Here is a 17,868-nt window from a genome sequence, read left to right on the forward strand (position 1 = left end):
ATATTGGGATAGGATCTTGGCGATAGGAATACCCCTTTAAGTACATAATGTGGAATATCTCCTGAAAACCATTTATTCAGTGAAACATATTTTTTGTATAGAGCACTTGTGTTAAATACAAAAGAGCAAATTGATAAACAATAATTTAAAACCAAATACAATGGGAGGAAAAAACAGAAAAACCTAAAGCTTGCTGTGACACTGGTATTGGAACCTTTTACATTAATTTAGTATGGAAACACATTTTGAATCGCTTGTGGTAAATCACAAACGAGATTCACCTGTGATTAATTGTCGGTGCCCATGTGACATGAATAAGCCAATGAATGATGACTTCAGTGTTTTAAAAAGCCACATGGTAGGCCCTGTTCCTTTGTCACAATGGTGAAGACAAAGGAGCTGTCTGAGGACATCAGAACCGCTATTATAAGCAAACACAATATTTTAAAAGGGTATAAGACCATGTCCAAAGGCTTTTATTCCAGTTTCAACAGTGTGCAATGTTATTAAGAAGTTTGCCAAGCATGGAACCATCAAGAACCTCACTGGATGTGGGGGAAAGAAGAAAATTAATAAGAGATGTCTTTGAAGGTTTTTGTGACTGGTGGAAAACACCCCACGTCTAACATCCAAAGACTTGAAGGCCAACCTGGAACAGTCTGGGGTCATTGTTTCAACCAGTACCATACTCAGCACACTAAACCAAGTAGAGCTTTATGGGCGTAGGCCAAGTAAGAAACCATTGCATGTTTGTTTACAGATGACGCAATGAAGCTTATAAGGAAAAAAAACACCTTACCAACAGTTAAGCATGGTGGAGGATCCATAATGCTGTGGGGTTGCTTTGCTGCATTTGGTACTGGAGGCCTTGACCGAAGACAATGACCGAAATCACACATCCAAAAGTACTCAGGAATTGTTGAAAAAGAAAAAATGGACTGTTTTAAAATGGCCATCAATGAGTCCTGACCTCAATCCCATTGAAAATCTTTGGGGTGAGCTGAAATCTGCCATTGGGAAAAAGAACCCTGCAAACATTCAAAAGCTTGAACAAACTGAGAAGTGCTAGAAGCTTATACATGGCTACAAGAAATGTTTGGAGGCTGTCATCATTGGCAAAGTGTAACGGGTCTGGGAGGCGGAACCTCTGGGCTACAATACAAGGGGGCGGTCCTTGTAAGGGAGCGGGTGGCAACCAGGCAGGCAGTCACAGGAGGTGACCTGGACAGTCTCTGAGTGAACGGGACAGTCTCTGAGTGAACGGGACAGTCTCTGAGTGAACGGGGCTGGAGGTCACGGCAAGTGACCGGGGCAGTCTCTAGGTATAGGGTTGGTACGACCTGTGGCGGCTGAAGATAGACGAGAGCTCCCAGGTGAGCAGGCGAGAGTCTCTGGATGAACGGGTGGTCACAGCATGTGACGGCGGAGCCTCCAGGAAGACCAGCGGACAGGCGACAGATGAGCGCTCCCAGGTGAGCGGGCAGAAGTCTCTGGACAGGCGGGTGGTCACAGCACGTGACGGCAGAGCCTCCGGGTAGGCAAACAGACAGGTAGCAGATGAGCGCTCCCAGGTGAGCGGGCAGGAGTCACTGGACAGGCAGGTGGTCACAGCACGTGACGGCGGAGCCTCCAGGTAGGCTAGCAGGCAGATAGCAGATGTGCGCTCCCAGGTGAGCGGGCAAGCTGGTCCATAGACAGACTGACAGGAGTTGGTAGGCAGACCGTCGGACCTCAGGCAGGCAGGCAGGTAGCTGATGTGCGCTCCCAGGTGAGCGGGCAAGAGTCTCTGGAATAGCTGGTGGTCACAGCACGTGACAGCGGAGCCTCCGGGCAGGCAAGCAGGCAGGTAGCGGAGAAGCGCTCCCAGGTGAGCGGGCAGGCTGGTCCTTAGACAGACTGACAGGAGTAGTAAGGCAGACCGTCGGACCTCAGACTAGCAGACAGGTAGCAAGTAATCAGGCAGGAATCTGACAGGTAACTGGCAGGTAACTGGCAACGGGACCTGAGGGCTGAAGCACAGGTGAGACACAGGTGCAAACAACATTGCTCGGGCACCTCCATTTTGGAGGAGGTGCCTTATATATGATGAAGTCCTCCGGCCATTGGCCGGGGACTCCTTAGGACGACGCGCGCGGCCCCTTTAAGAGGAGGGGAGCGCGCGCGCGCGCGCCCTAAGCACAGGGGCCGGGAAGGAGCGCGCGCTGAGAGCAGAGCGGGAGGAGGACGCCGGGAAGGAGCGCGCGCTGACAGCAGAGCGGGAGAGGGACGCCGGGCACGGGGCAGAGCGGTGAGGGGAGCAGCGTCCCTGCCTAGCAGAGGGCAGGGACGCCGGCACTACAGTACCCCCCCCTTTAGGCCCCCCCTTTTTTAGGCCAGACAGAAATTTAGCTAGGATGAGAGGGGCATGGATGTTCTCCCGGGGCTCCCACGTTCTCTCCTCAGGACCAAACCCCTTCCAATCTACCAGAAAAAAGGTCTTTCCTCTTACCCTTTTGGTGGCAAGAATGTTCTCTACCTCAAACTCGTCCTCAGCGGAAACCGGAGCAGGAGGCGTACCTGTAGACTTGGAAAAAGAGTTAAGTACCACAGGTTTGAGGAGAGATACATGGAAGGAGTTAGGGATCCGTAAGTTGGCCGGGAGTTTCAATTTATAGGCCACCGGGTTGATCTGACTGGTGACCTCCAGAGGTCCGATGAACCGAGGCCCTAACTTGTAAGAAGGTATCTTGAGTCGAACATATTTAGATGAGAGCCAGACCTTATCTCCTGGACGAAATTGAGGAGGATCCAGGCGTTTTTTGTCAGCGTGTCTTTTCATCCGTTCGGACGACTGAAGGAGTGCGGATCGGGTACTCTCCCAAATGGAGGAAAATTTGCTAACGAGAGATTCCGCAGCCGGGTTGTCCACCGAGGTGGAGACAGGAAAAGGAATCCGAGGATGCTGACCAAAGACTACAAAAAACGGGGATTTGGAGGAGGATTCGCTCTCGTGATTATTGTAAGAGAACTCGGCCCATGGTAGGAGATCCACCCAGTCAGAATGGTGGGCATTAACGAAGTGCCGGAGGTAACTGGTCAGGTTCTGATTGATCCGCTCCACTTGACCATTGGACTGTGGGTGGTAAGCGGAAGAGAAGTCCAGGGTGACGTCTAGTAGTTTACAAGTGGCTCTCCAGAAGCGTGAGGTGAACTGTACCCCACGATCCGACACGATGTGGAGGGGCAGGCCATGAAGACGGAAGATGTGACGAATAAAGTCTCTAGCTAGCTCGGGTGCAGACGGGAGGCCTGGTAGGGGAACGAAATGAGCCATCTTGGAGAAGCGGTCAGCGACCACCCAAATGACCGTACAACCGGCAGAGAGTGGGAGGTCAGTTATGAAGTCCATTGCAATATGCTGCCAGGGGGCAGCAGGTACTGGGAGCGGAAGGAGGCGACCGGCTGGCAGATGTCTCGGAACCTTGTTGCGGGCGCAGGACACACAGGCAGAAACAAAGTCTATTACATCCTTGTGCAGGGTAGGCCACCAGTAGTGACGGGAAATAAGCTGGAGGGTCTTGTTCTGACCAGCGTGGCCAGCCAGTTTAGACGAGTGACCCCAGTGAAGGATCTTCTCCCGATCAGGTACTGATACGAACGTCTTTCCGGGAGGGAGACGATTTAGACTCACGGGAGCCACCTGCATTACTCTGGCGGGATCGATGATGTGTTTCGGATCTTCCTCGAGATCAGATACCAGAAAGGATCGAGACAAGGCGTCCGCCTTGACGTTTTTGTCAGCCGGGCGAAAATGAAGGACAAAATCAAAACGAGCAAAAAACAAGGACCACCGGGCTTGGCGCGGGTTAAGTCTCTGGGCATGCTGGAGGTAAGCCAAGTTCTTGTGGTCAGTGTAAATTATTACCGGGTGAAGAGCCCCCTCAAGCAGGTAACGCCACTCCTCCAATGCCAGTTTGATGGCCAATAACTCTCGATCTCCTATGGAATAATTGCGCTCTGAGGAGGAGAAGAGTTTAGAGAAGAAGCCGCAAGTTACCATCCTCCCGGAAGAAGATTTTTGAGTAAGTACCGCTCCAGCTCCAGAGGAGGAGGCGTCCACTTCCAGGAAGAACTGCTTGTTGCCGTCCGGGCGATGCAGCACCGGGGCGGAAGAGAAGGCCTGTTTTAAGGAAAGAAAGGCTTCTTCTGCTTCGGGCGGCCACTGTTTGGGATTAGTACCCTTACGGGTGAGCGCGGAAATTGGGGCAGTCCGGGAAGAGAAGTGTGGTATGAAGAGGCGGTAGTAGTTGGCGAAGCCCAGGAACCGCTGAATGGCTTTCAACCCCTCCGGTCGGGGCCATTTCTCGATGGCAGACAGTTTCTCTGGATCCATTCGTAGGCCGGTCTGAGAAATAATGTAGCCCAAAAACGGAAGCGAGGTCTGCTCAAAGAGGCACTTCTCGTATTTAGCGAAGAGGTGATTCTGCCTGAGCCTGAGCAGGACCTGACGAACGTCCCTCCGGTGAGTCTGGAGATCCGGAGAGAAGACCAAGATGTCGTCCAGGTACACCACTACGCAGGAGTAGAGAAGGTCCCGGAAGATGTCATTGACAAACTCTTGAAAGACGGCAGGAGCGTTACAGAGACCAAAGGGCATTACCAGGTATTCATAGTGGCCGTCCCGGGTGTTGAATGCCGTCTTCCATTCATCCCCCTGACGGATACGAACCAGGTTGTACGCCCCACGGAGGTCTAGTTTGGTGAAAATTCTAGCCCCCCTCAGACGATCAAATAATTCTGGAATGAGCGGAAGGGGGTACTTATTCTTCACCGTGATCTGGTTTAGGCCTCTATAGTCTATACAGGGACGGAGAGAGCCGTCCTTCTTTTTGACGAAAAAGAAGCCTGCTCCCGCCGGGGAGGTAGATTTCCGGATGAATCCCCTGGCCAGATTCTCCTCAATATATTCGGACATCGACCGGGTCTCAGCAGCGGATAAAGGATAAATACGCCCACGGGGAGGAGTAGTACCGGGTAACAGGTCGATGGGACAGTCGTATGGTCTATGAGGGGGTAATGTCTCTGCCTCCTTTTTATTAAAGACATCAGCATAAGACCAATAAGGAATCGGAAGTCCAGGTAGATTAGCTGGGGTAGGAGAGGGACGGACGGGATGGACGGGAACCAGGCAGGTCTTATGACAGTCTTGTCCCCAGCGAAGGACTTCTCCGGTTTGCCAGTCAAGCACGGGTGCATGTTTCTGGAGCCAAGGCAGACCTAGCAAGAGGGTGTGAGAGAGTCCAGGCAGAACATGAAAGGAGATACTTTCAGAATGCAGCATTCCCACCTGCAGAGTAATGGATTCGGTGATGAGTTGGATGGGGCGTGGTAAGAGCCCCCCATCCACGGCAGCCACAGACAAGGGTACAGCCAGAGGTTTGGTGGGGATGTGGTATTTCTCTACCAGGGACTGTGAAATAAGATTCCTGGCTGCTCCAGAGTCCAGTTGGGCTAGTTCGAAATAACGGTTCTCCCCGTAGACGATTGAAACTGACAACAGCAGGGATGGAGAGGATTTATTCTTGTCTAGGTGGACCTCTCTGAGCGAACCTAGACACAGGCGTTTCCCGACCTCTCCGGGCAGGCACGGATCCGGTGCTCCTTACTGCCACAGTAGAAGCAGGTCCCCTCGGCACGGCGTAAGTCCTGACGGGTCTTGACCATCTTGGTCTGGTCGACCTGCATAGGCTCAGGAGGGTGTACCTGGTTAGAGACAGAAGGAGTGACGGGTTTCTGAAAAGTAGGAGCTAGACGTAGTAACCTCCTCTCACGGGTGACCTCTCTGGCACGCTCCTGGAACCGTAGGTCAATCCGGGTGGCAAGAGTTATTAAGTCATCGAGAGTGGTAGGAATGTCCCGACCGGCAAGTTCATCTTTAATACGGCCGGACAGACCCTCCCAGAAGACGGAAACCAGAGCGTCGTTATCCCAGGCCAGCTCCGAGGCAAGGGTACGGAACCGTATGGCATATTGGCCCACGGTGAGGCTTTCCTGACGGAGGCGTAGCAATGATGATGCGGATGAGGTCTTCCGTCCGGGTTCGTCGAAGACTTTCCGGAAAGCCGTGAGAAAAGCAGGCAAGTTGGACACCAGGGGGTCTCCTCTCTCCCATAGAGGATTTAGCCAGGCCAGAGCCTCCCAGGTGAGATGGGACATGATGAATGCAATTTTGGCTCGGTCGGAGTTAAACTGGTGGGACAATAGTTCAAAGTGCAGGGTGCACTGATTTATGAAGCCCCGAGCCTGGACGGAGTCGCCTCCGAAGCGAGGAGGTGCAGAAAGCCGGGGTCCGGGGTAGGATACCATGGTATTAGTGGGCAGCGGAGCTGCCGGATTGCGAGACATGGCACTGGCGGAGGTTGTCGGTGGAGCAGTCAGAGTATCCAGGCGAGTATTGACATTCCGCAGGTGACCCAAGATGGACTCCTGTTGGGACCTTTGACGGGACAGTTCATGACACAGGTCCGAGAGCGAGGGAGCTTGGGTGCCACCGGGTTCCATGGCCCGAGCAAACTGTAACGGGTCTGGGAGGCGGAACCTCTGGGCTATAATACAAGGGGGCGGTCCTTGTAAGGGAGCGGGTGGCGACCAGGCAGGCAGTCACAGGAGGTGACCTGGACAGTCTCTGAGTGAACGGGACAGTCTCTGAGTGAACGGGACAGTCTCTGAGTGAACGGGGCTGGAGGTCACGGCAAGTGACCGGGGCAGTCTCTAGGTATAGGGTTGGTACGACCTGTGGCGGCTGAAGATAGACGAGAGCTCCCAGGTGAGCAGGCGAGAGTCTCTGGATGAACGGGTGGTCACAGCATGTGACGGCGGAGCCTCCAGGAAGACCAGCGGACAGGCGACAGATGAGCGCTCCCAGGTGAGCGGGCAGAAGTCTCTGGACAGGCGGGTGGTCACAGCACGTGACGGCAGAGCCTCCGGGTAGGCAAACAGACAGGTAGCAGATGAGCGCTCCCAGGTGAGCGGGCAGGAGTCACTGGACAGGCAGGTGGTCACAGCACGTGACGGCGGAGCCTCCAGGTAGGCTAGCAGGCAGATAGCAGATGTGCGCTCCCAGGTGAGCGGGCAAGCTGGTCCATAGACAGACTGACAGGAGTTGGTAGGCAGACCGTCGGACCTCAGGCAGGCAGGCAGGTAGCTGATGTGCGCTCCCAGGTGAGCGGGCAAGAGTCTCTGGAATAGCTGGTGGTCACAGCACGTGACAGCGGAGCCTCCGGGCAGGCAAGCAGGCAGGTAGCGGAGAAGCGCTCCCAGGTGAGCGGGCAGGCTGGTCCTTAGACAGACTGACAGGAGTAGTAAGGCAGACCGTCGGACCTCAGACTAGCAGACAGGTAGCAAGTAATCAGGCAGGAATCTGACAGGTAACTGGCAACGGGACCTGAGGGCTGAAGCACAGGTGAGACACAGGTGCAAACAACATTGCTCGGGCACCTCTATTTTGGAGGAGGTGCCTTATATATGATGAAGTCCTCCGGCCATTGGCCGGGGACTCCTTAGGACGACGCGCGCGGCCCCTTTAAGAGGAGGGGAGCGCGCGCGCGCGCGCCCTAAGCACAGGGGCCGGGAAGGAGCGCGCGCTGAGAGCAGAGCGGGAGGAGGACGCCGGGAAGGAGCGCGCGCTGACAGCAGAGCGGGAGAGGGACGCCGGGCACGGGGCAGAGCGGTGAGGGGAGCAGCGTCCCTGCCTTGTAGAGGGCAGGGACGCCGGCACTACACAAAGGGTAATTTAAATGTTGCTGAAGCCTGTTTAAAAATAAAACCATAGCTGTAAAAAAAAAAAGACAAGGACTGCACATCCAAAACTCATACACTGATCTGTTGCAGCACGTTGGCTCAGTGGTTAGCACTGCAGCCTTGCAGTGCTGGAGTCCTGGGTTCAAATCCCACCAAGGACAACATCTGCAAGGAGTTTGTATGTTCTCCCCATGTTTGTGTGGGTTTCCTCTGGGTTCTCTGGTTTCCTCCCACACTCCAAAGACATACTGATAGAGAATGTAGATTGTGAGCCTCAATGGGGACAATGCTGATAATGTCTGAATTGTAAAGCGCTGTGGAATATGTTGGGGCTATATAAATAAAAAGATTATTATTATGGCTAAGCCAAAATTTAGAAAACTGAACGTGAGGGTCTTAGTTTACCATTCTGATTAGACTGTATGAAGCCCACTGCCACGTCACAGGGAACCTCTCAGTGGCTCCCTGACCTTAGAGGTGTAGTGCACCGACCACCGCTGTACATGATGTAGTGCCACGCCAGCTAATCAAAAGAAGAGATACTGGCAGGTAAGAATCGGTACTCCTGCTCTCGTGCCGCAGTCACAGACACCCTGCCGTGGCCACTGGAATGGGACGCGCTAATAAATTTGAACCAAGAGATCGTGCTCTGGGATTAGTCCAGGTACATGTGCGCTATGATTTAACATATTTTTGTTCACAGATTGCAGCATAAAGTTCTCCTAGTAAATCATAAGGGAAAATAAAGGGATCACTTTAATTACAAGGTAGAAAGCATGTGTAACACGATTTACCAATAATTATTCGTATGTATGTAAGTATATGTGTATGTATATATGAATGTATCTATCTATGTATCCATCCATCTCTTTATATATATATATATATATATATATATATATATATATATATATATATATATATATTGTTTTTGTATGTATACCCTTTTACACATGTAAAGCACCATGGAATAAATGGCGCTATAACAATAAATAATAGTAATATATACTTCATCTCTACCTAATATCTATGACATATATCTATCTCATATCTATCGATCTATCTCATATCGATCTTTACCTTCATATTTCTCTCTCTCTTCCTCTTATATCTATCTTAATTGCATGTAAATGTTTTCCTACTTAGAGACTCATACATAGGTTCAGAGCATGGAAATTTCACATGTGTTATATGCATAGAGCAGTAACATGTGCCAGGCTTCTCTCCCGCCTCCTAAATCCAGCCGTTAGTCTTGAACACATAACTCTTTGTAGGTTTTCCCGAGTTTCAGAGAAAAGCACCTCATCTATCAAGTGAAAAATGTTCCCTTGTGGGGGCTGGTAAATCTGCTGCATAGAAATCTAACAATCTGCAGTTGACTGCACACAGGCCTGTAGATCCCCCACCCTTGTAATGTAGAAACAGATTCATGACAAGGCGGCCAAATCTAACAGCATTATCGGTTTCATGGAATAGTTTTCCAATCTTTATACTAGCATTTTTGATTGGTGGCCTATTTCATTTTCCTTTTAGCAATTTAGGAATATAGCTCTAAGATGTGATAATGGTAACCAGGTTACCTAATAACAGATATGCCCTATTAGTAAAAGGATCTATACAGCTGGCAAGTGAGTGGTATAAAGGGCATATACACTGCTCAAGGCTTGACCTACTGATAATGCTTTTTAATGGCCTAAAAGGTCAGTCCATTTGGCTTGTGAGGTTACGACTGATCATAGCACCTTGTTGGATGAGCTGTTTGTTCATGGTCCAGTGAGGAATACTCACCCTCCATGTTTACCGTGACTCATGGGATGACTGAGTCTCTTGGACGGGCGCTGGTTTGCTCAGGGCAGGTAGGAGCAGTTCTGTGGTTTTCAGAGACTCACAAATTCTGCACATTCCTACTTTCATCATAACAGAAGTTGCCCCACTCACTGTTTCTCTTCCTATGATACAATTTACTTTCTGGACAATTTAACCCTATATGTGCATCTCTTTAATCTTTAGTTGATGCAGTACACATGAACTAGCTACTTATATCAGAACTACATTATTTTGCATTGAGCTTTACTAGAGTCTCAGAAGACAAATCTGCTTTTACAGTTTAGTCATCTAAGATTTAAAGTGTACGACGAACCATGTAAGATTTGTAATGGTTGTCAAACTGGATGATGCCCCTACAGAAAAGGCTGTAGTGGGCATTTACTATACACTTTACATCAGATTTCTGTCACATTAAAGTCACACATTTTTGCACCATGCATAGTTGTGCAAAAAAAAGATTTGGGGCATTTTCTAAGACATGAGCAAGGTTTAACTGGAGGACATAGCCAAGATAGGACCATCAGAGACACTATAATTTATGCCAGAAGGCGGATTAAATTATAGCAGAAATGTACTCTAGCTCATAGCATAAAGCACCACTCCAAGGTTGTTTTTATTTCAGCTCTGGAATGGTGCTACTAACGTAAGGTTCCTGACCCTAGTATTACACTTACCAGCTGCCATCTTCAGCTGTTCCCAGCGCTGCTCCAGTCCCGCGTCACCATCTTGTGACCGCATCTTCTAACTGACTGGAAGTCAGAAGTAACAGTCACAAGCTCTCAATGTAAGTCTATGGGATCCTCGTTCTGGCCTTCTAGCTTTCATAGACTTACATTGAGTTGTGACTTCAGGCTCGCCCCGGCAAACACTGGAGTGATCCGGAAGATCACAACCTGCAGAAGAAGACCGAACCAGCGCAGATAACAGATGAAGACAGTGTCCGGTAAGTAGAAGACATGGGGCAGGGAACTTAGATTAGTTTCACCTCTCCAACACTGCAATGGAGTGGTGTTTGAAGTAGATTTCTGATTCTGGTGGACAGGTAACCTGAAAAATGCACCAAATTCGTTAATATTCATCTGCAGCATGTGAATTCTTTTAGTGTTTTCCACTCAAATGAATGGGAAAAATGCACGTAGCAAGTCATCAAAAATGCATGTAAAAAAGTGTCAAAAGCACAAGTATTTCACACAACATTTTTCCTGCCAATACTCTGGTTCTCGCACAGAATAATCGGCTGCAAATACTCAATGTGTGCACAAACTACACATACCCTAATGTGTATGACCACATTAACAGTATTTATTTTCTGGATGAAGACCACATATGTAATTCCCCAATGTACATTTTTTTTGTCCATGGATGGACTTGATACACCTAAATTGCTGCATATTTTCACACTGAAACAATACTGAGTATATGATGAAATGCACTGTTATTAAAGGGTTATTGGTACAGTACTGCATTGGATTGGTAATAAACGCTATCGTCTCTTCTTCCTGTTCTGGATCGGTTCAGCCTAGTCAGATCTGCCAAAATATTCCTCTGATTTCTCTCCAAGCAGAAAGGAGTAACCAGAGCTGAACTGGCAGAGAAAGAAAAGCAGAGGGAGGAGGGGAAGGGAAAGAATGGGGAGTCACAAAACATAATGGGGGGTGGGGGATATTAATCGAGGGGCCAACAAACTTAGCGGATGTGATTTTTAAATACAGAAAGGATAGGAGATTTTAAATAGAATACAAATGTTACATTCGGCCTCTAACAGCATTACAAATGTCTGGAATAAAGAGCTTCTATTCTAATAGGAACCAATCAATAAAATAATCAGAGAATATACTTGTTGTCTATAATTACATCTAAGCCTATTTAATACATAAATCTCTGAGTCCTTGACACCAGTATCTCTATCTATTTCCAAAGGAGAAGATGGGCTTAGGACTATGCATTTACAGTATGTGCAGTTGCAATATAAATAGGAAGATTTATTATTAGGTTTTCTGATTGGAAAAAGTTGGAAATTTCGGTACATTACATATTTGGCTAAAATTTGCCTCGTTTTTAGAGGACAAACTTAAAAAATAATTTCATGCACTTCAGATGTCCTTGACAAAGACCGTTCCAGGTTGAAATGTTGGATAAGATCTGTTTTTGACTCCTTCCCAGATCATAATAAATTTACACTGCAGCAAGACCCACCGTCTCATTTCATTTTCTTTTGGGGTGCTGAGGTTCTAACTCAATAAGTCTGGACCACGAGTCTCAATCACACAATTCTTTCAAAAGGACAGTGTGTCGGTCTTTCTCCTTCTAAAGTTAACAGTGAGGGGCAGGGCCACTACAGGTCCGACTGATTGATTAAAGAAGCACTCCTCCCATCAAAGTTTTTTTCCTCTTAATATATTGCAATCATATTATATAGCACTGTGCACTTACAATTGCTCATTTTGCCTTTCTACTCAGCTAATTCTTCTCTTTTCCATTAGGTCTATGACATCAGTGGCGTACCGCCAATGGCGGCAGACCACGCGACTGCTATGAGGCCCGTGAGCTGGGGGGGTCCATAGCAGTCTAGGGACGGACATACCGCTGCTGGTGCAGCTGCGCCGGGGGGCCCGCCGGTGCAGCGTCTCCCTGCTCGTGGCGGGCAGGGAGCGATCCTTGCAGCTCCGCTGCTGACAGGAAAGAGTGGCAGCGGAGCTGCAGAGATCCGTCCTCTGCTTCCTGCCCGCCGCTTCCTCCCTCACACAGGCACGCGCTGCTTGATGACGTCATCATGCAGTGCGGGCCTGTGTGAGGGAGGAAATTGCAGACAGCAAGGATGCTGCGGCCTGAGGGGGAACGGGCAGAGAGGTAAGTGTTTTTTTTTTATTTTTATTGAAACGCTGGGGAGAGCAATAATGGGGCTGATTGGGCTGGAGAGAGCAATAGTGGGGCTGATGAGAGCAATGATAGGGCTGATGGGGATGGGGAGAGCAATCGTGGAGCTGATGGGGCTGGGGAGAGCGCTGATGGGTCTGGGGAGAGCAATGGTGGGGCTGGGAAGAGCAGTGATGGGGCAGGGAGAACAATGATGGGGATTAGTAGACCAATGACGGGGATGGGGAGAGCAATGACGGGTTGCTAGGAGAGAGCAATGATGGAGGTGCTCGGAGAGAGCAATGACGGGGTGCAGGGAGAGAGCAATGACGGGGGTGCTGGGAGAGAGCAATGATGGGGGATGCTGGGAGAGAGCAATGATAGTGGTGCTGGGACAGAGCAATGATGGGGGTGCTCGGAGAGCGCAATGACGGGGGTGCTGGGAGACAACAATGACGGGGTGCAGGGAGACAGCAATGACTGGGGTGCAGGGAGAGAGCAATGACGGGGGTGCTGGGAGAGAGGAATGACAGGGGTGCTGGGAGAGAGCAATTACAAGGGTGCTGGGAGAGCAATGACAGGGGTGCTGGGACAGAGCAATGTTGGGGGTGCTGGTAGAGAGCAATGACGGGAGGTGCAGGGACATAGCAATGACGGAGGTGCTGGGACAGAGCAATGATGGGGGTGCTTGTATATTTTCCGTGTGCACATAGCCTTACAGTTAATTGGGGAGAGTCACAGAGACGGAATCATTTATATTATTGGCAGGTGGAGATTATAGTTAATGGGGGGCACAGTGCTGCTTATCACTTTATATTTTGATTACTAAGTGGCTAATAGTATATTAATGGAGGGTTACAGATCTGTATTCAGGGGCACAATGCGAAGGAGACACATGTATATATACAATATATGTGACCTTGTTATTATCTAGGCTGGAGATCATCATGACAAGACGAATCGTGACTGGGAGACGTCGACATGAAGGTCTGACCAGATGGAAAAGAAGCAGCAGAAACCGACTCTGATCAGACGAGACATCAGTGGTAAGTGCCTGGATGTAAATATTATTCTGTATCTGCACTGTGTGACTTGGAGTGATAATGTTACATGTAAAATCCCTTAGGCTGCATTCTCACATTTGTGTGAAATGTCAGATTTTTTTATCGGATGGTCCACGGACTTGTAGAGTTTTATAGATCCATTCACACATCCATGAAAATCACGGATCTGAGAATGAGATCTGTGAGGGTCAGAGACTGTCCTGTTCTGATCCGATTTTGAGGATTAGAATAGGACATGCTCAATGCGTCTGTAAAACAGGGCAGCACACTGACACTGCACACAGATGCAGGAATGTAGCCGAATTATGTATAGCACAATCCCTTAGTACATAGTGTACTCACTTATTATTTATAACATACGCCCTTAGTATATAGTGTACTCGCTTATTATGTATGGCGTCGTCCTTAGTTATATAGTTTCAACTTTTATTATGTATAACACCCTCCCTTATTACCTACCATCCTCTCTAGCTCTAGGGCTCACAATTGGGGGATCATACTGTGTTGGGGTCAGCAAACTTTGCCCTGGGAGTTGAGGTGAGGTACAGTAGGGTCATTATACTGCGCATGTGGAGGAATTCACCATGGAGGTATCATACTGTGTTTGGGGGACACTTTTGTTGGTATCACACTTTATGGGACAATGAAAGAGGGGCCTAGGACGTCAGCAGGAGGAAAATGACTATGTAAAGGCTGGAAGGTTGTGTGATCTGCTCTTCTGTGACCCTGACAATTATTTACATTTTTTTTTTGGGGGGGGGGCCCAATTTGAACTTCTGCTATGGGGCCCCATGAATCCTATGTACGCCCCTGTATGACATAATGTGATTATAAACTGACTAGCTGACTCCTTCTACGCTCTATGTAGAAACAGGAAGTCTCTTTTCCCTGCATGAGCAAGCATTAAAACTACAATACTACATCACTGCAAAGTCCCTGTCAGCCCAGTTCCACCTCCTCTTCAACTCCTGATCCAGCTGCTCCGCTCCTGGCCCCCTGCAGGGGACTTTACAGTGATGTAGAATTGTAGTTCAAATGATGACTCATGCAGGGAAATGTGTCTTCTTGTTTCTACCTAGAGCTTAGAAGGATTCAGTTAGTCAGTTTTAATCACATGATGTCAATCATAGACCTAATGGAAAAGGGAACAATTATATTAAGAGGATAAAAACTTTAAGGAGAGTGCTTCTTTAAAACTTGAAGTTGGAAATTTGCTCCAATTGTAGCAAAAATCTACAACTTCTTATTTTGATACTTGGCATAACTACAGCCAAAGATGCTAGAAATTTATTAAGAGGTGTTCACCTCCTAATAAACTTGGCACATCTTATTCCAGCACAAATGTGTATATGAAATGAGCACATATGAAACTCCGATCTTATCAAATGTCCATTACCCTATTGTTTTTAATTTGTCACCTGTCACCAAGGAAATGTTGTTCAATCTGCAGGCACTATGTTATAGGCAGGGGAATTGCCTGTTTATTAGGCAATTCCTCGCATGGGTTGCGGCTGTCTACCGCCGCAAAACGTGCAGCTGCAGGGACTCAAACATATTATCAGAGCACGCCCAAGATACTCGGATATCACCTGAGCATGCTCGGATAGCATGTTATCCAAGCACGTTCGCTCATCACTACTTACCATATGTCAAGTGATGTAATGTGGATAAGGGCTGAGAGGGACTGAGACCCGGCTAATGGACACCCAGCCATGGGGAACTATATGAATGTAATATCCAGCTCAAGGAAAGGGGAGGCAACACCATTATTTGCACACAGCTCAAAAAACTGAAACAAAAACCTAATGAGATGAACTGGAAATATAAATTGGTGTGCATGCAGCGTGTAGGCACATGTTCACACTGGCCACTAAACAGACAAAACCTAAGATAAAAACAAAATAAGCAACTATGGATATCTAAGCTACTGCAATGCCCTGCACATAGGGTAAGCGGTACAGCAAATCAGAAGAACTATACTACATTTCTAATTGGAGGTATTTGCTAATATTATTATTACACCTACTACATATATTAGGATAGGATCTTGGAGATGGGAGTACCCCTTTAACAAAAGTTGTAAAAAAAATGATAGCAGTTAAGCTGATCCCAAGTTTTATATATGTGAAATAAGAGGTAATGATAACTGAGCTTAGGAAAGTGTGGAAAGAATGTGTACAAAAGAAAAAATGTGATCGAAGAAGAGTGGGAGTAGGAGTGGATGTAAGTGTTAGGGGAGGATTCTATTTCTGATAACGCAGGAAAGAGAGTTCACAAAGTCCAGACTAAACCTAAAGTAACATAATCCACCCAATTACAGTGTCATCAGTGAGAAAACACAGATCCTTGTTTTGCATCTATGACGATGGGGAGGGGCTTACAAACGTTACACTAACAAGGGAGAGGAGGTGAGGGGTTAATGAAAGACATGTGCTGTTTTCTAGATTCTGGAATTTTATCTATTTTGGGTCAAGTATACGGCAATAAGTTTACAAAAAAATCAAGTTGTAGGATTGCTAACCTATAGAAGTTTTCCAGCTGCATGTATTAAAGTCAGGTTTATGTTTATCCTTATAAGGACACGATTTGCCTCCGTTCACCTATTACTGGGCTGTCTTTGTGTGAATATATTTTCATGCCCAGCTATAAAATCCTGCTGTATCGTATTATCATTGGCTCTGGTATTAACCGGCCGTACACAGAAATGAAGATAGTGGACTACCATAATTTCAAAACTATACATGGACAATCCTTTGCATTGGACAGATAAAGTTCTATCCCTCATACAACTACGTAGATGGAAAAAAATACAAGCAAAAACAAGAAAAATTGCTGCAAAATTCCACCATGTGCCTGAGCTGAACATAGACCTGCAAACATTGAATATAGCTAACAATTCAATAGTGCACCCTAAAATATGGGCGAATGATAGAAGGTGTAGTCAGTGTATGGTTCTGCAGCAGAACAGAGATATATAGCGCGTTATTAAAAGGTTTCTCATCTTGGTATATATGTAAAACTACAAACTGCTTGTAAAAACAAACAACTTTGTAATTTACCTCTTATTAAAAATTCTTGCTGTTCTCGATATTGGAGGGATTTTTAATTCTATAATTTACTGCTCGGTGCCTAGGTTATCTGCACTTGCAAGCTCTTTGCTGTATTGCTTGCAAGCGCTGCTCTGGATCTGGACGGCTTCAGTGTCCCTGTGCTCCTCCAATGCTGCAGAAGGAAAGCAGACAATTTGCATATTTCCCAGAGGAACATTGTGGCTTAAAAGTCTCCTCACCTTGGCATGTCAGGCTTGACATGTCACTCTCTGCAAGGAGAAACGTTACCTCTTGGATCCCGGTCAGACGCCTCTCACTCAGCCAAATCAGATCTCACATTTTGCACTGACGAAGAGCAGCACCCCGAAACACAGTGTCTGCAAATTAAGATTCTTGTTTTGGCTTTTATCCTAAGTCATGTGACAAGGCTCGTTAGAGAATCTATATTGACTTTTACGATTGCTGCTTCCTATAGGTGGCACTAGAGTTCTACTCCTCTTCCTGTCTGAAGAGACAATTTGCATATTTCCCAAAGGAGCATTGCCGCTTAAAAGTCTCCTCACCTTGGCATGTCAGGATTGACGAAGTTTAGGAAACTGCTATAGACGAACGCAGTGTGCACCTAGGCTGACACATGAAAAACTCTGCCACTTGTGACGTTAGCCTTCACATTTATACTTATATTTATAGGGCAAAATGTCAAGTAAAATGGAATATTCCAAGAAGAAAACAAATACTTTCATGACACTTCCTTTTGCTGTAGGTAATAGTAAAATGAACATGGAAAATGACTGTATCTTGTCTTTATGGTATGACTTGTGCTAACATGCATTACCCAGACATCCAGAACTATGACAGAGCAAGTAAATACGTGCTCCACCATTAGAGACCTCTGTGGCTGAGATGACAGGTTTGTCACTCTCACTTATGGAAATTATAACACAGATATTTTCATCTTTCTACTAGATGAAGTTTGCCTGAAACAAAAAGTATGTAGACATATAGGCTTCATATTATCAAGACCAGAGTGATTGACACAGGTTCTGATGAGGGGAAATGTTGGAGTCAGACACTCAAAAGACGCACACCTCTTAATGACTCAAGCGCGTCTGAAAAATGGCTTGCACTTCGCCACAAATCTTATTTTGTAAAGTACAGCACAACTAGTCATGAATTAGATGAGCTGAGGTATCATGCCTCTCTTTCGCACACTTTGAGGTTGAGTAAAAAAATGTGTTACTTTTGGCGTTTTATGCCAGATTACTGGTGAAATGAGGGCCATACTGCATAGA

This window comes from Phyllobates terribilis, unplaced genomic scaffold (assembly GCF_046119375.1).
Source record: "Phyllobates terribilis strain yellow unplaced genomic scaffold, ASM4611937v1 Scaffold_5__5_contigs__length_657084704, whole genome shotgun sequence".
NCBI lineage: Eukaryota > Metazoa > Chordata > Amphibia > Anura > Dendrobatidae > Phyllobates > Phyllobates terribilis.